General features: G+C 35.4%; 1 pseudogene; it reads right to left on the bottom strand.

Annotated features, from left to right (window-relative positions):
• Positions 1-270: 270 nt before the first annotated feature.
• On the bottom strand, positions 271-1,094 carry LOC127220489 (39S ribosomal protein L47, mitochondrial-like; annotated as a pseudogene).
• Positions 1,095-2,845: the final 1,751 nt, after the last annotated feature.

The following is a 2,845-nucleotide window of genomic DNA, read 5'->3' as shown; positions in this document are numbered from 1 at the left end:
CCTAGGGAGAACAAGGGAAGAACCCTTTTAAAATGTGTTCATGCAATCATGTTGACCCAATCATCAGACACACTTTGGTATCTAATATTTTAATATATTGGTAATATTTTTGTAACCATGGAGTTTTTATTGTTTTAACCCTTGATTCTCCCCATTCAAATAATTAAGTTTAAACTACATTCTTCCTTTAAAGTAACAGTTATTTCTTGTTTATAGGTAGCTGGGATTTTTTTTTTCATTTCAATAAGATTATTATTTTAGAAACTGCTGAACAGACTTTCACATCAGGACCCAGACTGCTTCAAGAACAGAACTGGACTTCTGGATCTCATCTTAGACAGTGCTTGACTTCCAATCTTCAGATAGGTGTGGGAAATTTGCCTGGAGAATTTTTTTCTTTCTTTTTCTATAAACTTTTCCTTCTTGCTTCCATCCGAGTTTATTTCTCAAGTCTTAGTCTGATAATGCAATCCACATAAGGCATCACGAAAAACCGTTTCCTGTTGTATCTTTTATTTAGGTACCAAGGTAGAGGCCACTGCTTGAATTTGTGCCAGATAATTCATCCGAAGATGTCCCTTCTCCAAGCACCAGGTCTTGCCTTTTCTTGCCCTGTCTGAAGAAGCCTTAGAACATCTTCCCTCTCCTGGATAACTTTATCTAAGGTATCCATGGAATCAACAACCTTTTCTAACCACTCTGGACTTGGCTTTGGCAATCTCTGTCGCTTGGCCTCCTGCTCTAGAGTTAGAGGCATGCTTCTTTCCTTCAGAAAGACATAGCAAAGTTTATGTAAATCTTCATTACTTTTGTTCCTTAGCTACTGGCAGGTTCATGAATCTCCAGATTTGACCTTTTCTTTCCCCCCCCCCTCAATTCTTTGGGTCATCAAAAATTTTTTCTAGTCCTTTCCTTGACAATGTAGTGTGAAGTAATTTACACTGGAGAAAAGATGTCACATGTGGTATGTTCTTATGAAACAAACTAAGAGAAAACATGGAACAAGCAGGGGCCTGGGGATTTACTAGGGAAGGGACAGCATTCATGAATGCTGAGACTCTTCTGCAAGTACCCACGATACTGGCAGCAGCCATGTTTCTAAAGTAGACCCCGGTAGCTGGAAATTTTATAGAGAAAAATAAACATTCATAATATCTTGGACAAGATACTGTGGAATAGGAAGTGACTAGTACATTTTAGATATTAAAGCAGGGTTATTTTAGTTTTGTTCATTTTTTTTCACTTTTCCACCTTAAGTTGTTTGACTGTGGTTTGGTGGTGGGTTGTCTTGGTTTAGAATTTCTTCATGTTGCTGTTTTATAATTGCTGATTTTTTGTTGGGGGTTAGAAAAGACCAAAGCCTTCTTATCTCTATTATTGATTGTTAGAAGAAACTAAAGTGAACACGCAAAAGATTGCCATGTGGTGAATGGATTTATATATAGTAAAAGAAAGCATTAATTGGGCAGGAAGAATAATGAAAGAACAACATAGTAAATAATAATAAAAATTTTAAAGAAATAATAAATTAGAAATTCACAGAAACCATGTTAGGATAACTCAAGTTTCAGTTCTATTTAGATTGTTTAAATAGCCTAATTTAAAGTAACAGATTATCAAAATAGATTTAAAATATATTTCAGGAACTAAAACATGACAGGAGGTGGGAACTGACATGAAGGCCATGGAGGGGTGCTGCCTACTGGCTTGCTCAACCTGGTTTTTTGTAGAACACAGGGCCACCAGACCAGGGATAGCACCACCCACAATGGACTGAGCCCTCCCCCATCAGTAATGAATTAAGAAACTGCCCACAGGTTTGCTTATAGCCCAAGCTTATGGGGGATTTTCTTAATTGATGTTCCCTTCTCAGATGACTTCAGTCTGTGTCAAGTTGATTTAAAACTACCCAGCACACCCACTTTGACCTCGTGGGTGTGTTTAATCTTCCCTTAAGTATTCTTTCTAGTTTCCTCTGTCTAGCTAGTTTAGTAATCTAATTCCTATTGATCCTTTTTATTCTGTTTTGATCAATGAAAGTTTTTATCTCTCCTTCAATTTTAATAGGTTGTTTTTATATATGTAAGAGTTTGAGCTGTCAGTTGTATTTCAGAACTTGGGATATTTCTTTCCAGGCCCTTCTGGATTTAAAGTTTCTGTCTAAAAAACAGATTTATTCTTCCAAAGGGCTTATCTTTATAAGGGACTTAACTTTTCTTTTTCTCCTTCCGCTTCTAATACTGTATTCTCTTTTTAAGATTTTTACCACAATATGTCATGGAGAATTTCTCTTCTTGTGTGTTTAGTGTTTCATAGACTTTTGCACATATATATAGCATCTCTTTATTTTTTTTTAATTTTTTTCTGTGATTTTACTCAAAATATCCTCTATGCCATTGTGATAACATTCTTCTCCCTCTGGCCATAATTCAGATGTTAAATTTTTCATGGTGCCCCACAATCCCTGCCCCCCCACAATTTCATCCTCCCCCAATTTCTCATTAACCTTTACTAAGTGACCCAATTCCTCTATTTTTACAATTCATCCATTACTGTCTGTTTTTTATTTGATAAATTGGTGAGGCTTTGTACTAATACTATTACTTGGTTAATAATTTTTCATATCATTTCAGTTTGGTTTTCTTCCATTCAAACTCTATTTTCATGCCCTGGATTGAATTTCTTATTACATTTTCCTCTTTGATGTTCTCAACTTTGGGTTATGTGTGCACAGTTATAAATATTTACTTGAATTCTTTGAAAATTATTCCTGTCATTTCCATTAGGGGCCATTACTATAGACTCTATATATTTTGGAGGAGACATGTTATTTTGTTTTTTATAT

This window comes from Phodopus roborovskii, unplaced genomic scaffold, assembly GCF_943737965.1.
Source record: "Phodopus roborovskii unplaced genomic scaffold, PHOROB, whole genome shotgun sequence".
Classification (NCBI taxonomy): Eukaryota; Metazoa; Chordata; class Mammalia; order Rodentia; family Cricetidae; genus Phodopus; species Phodopus roborovskii.
The sequence above is the reverse complement of the archived record's forward strand: the minus strand, read 5'-3'. Positions and strand labels throughout refer to the sequence as shown.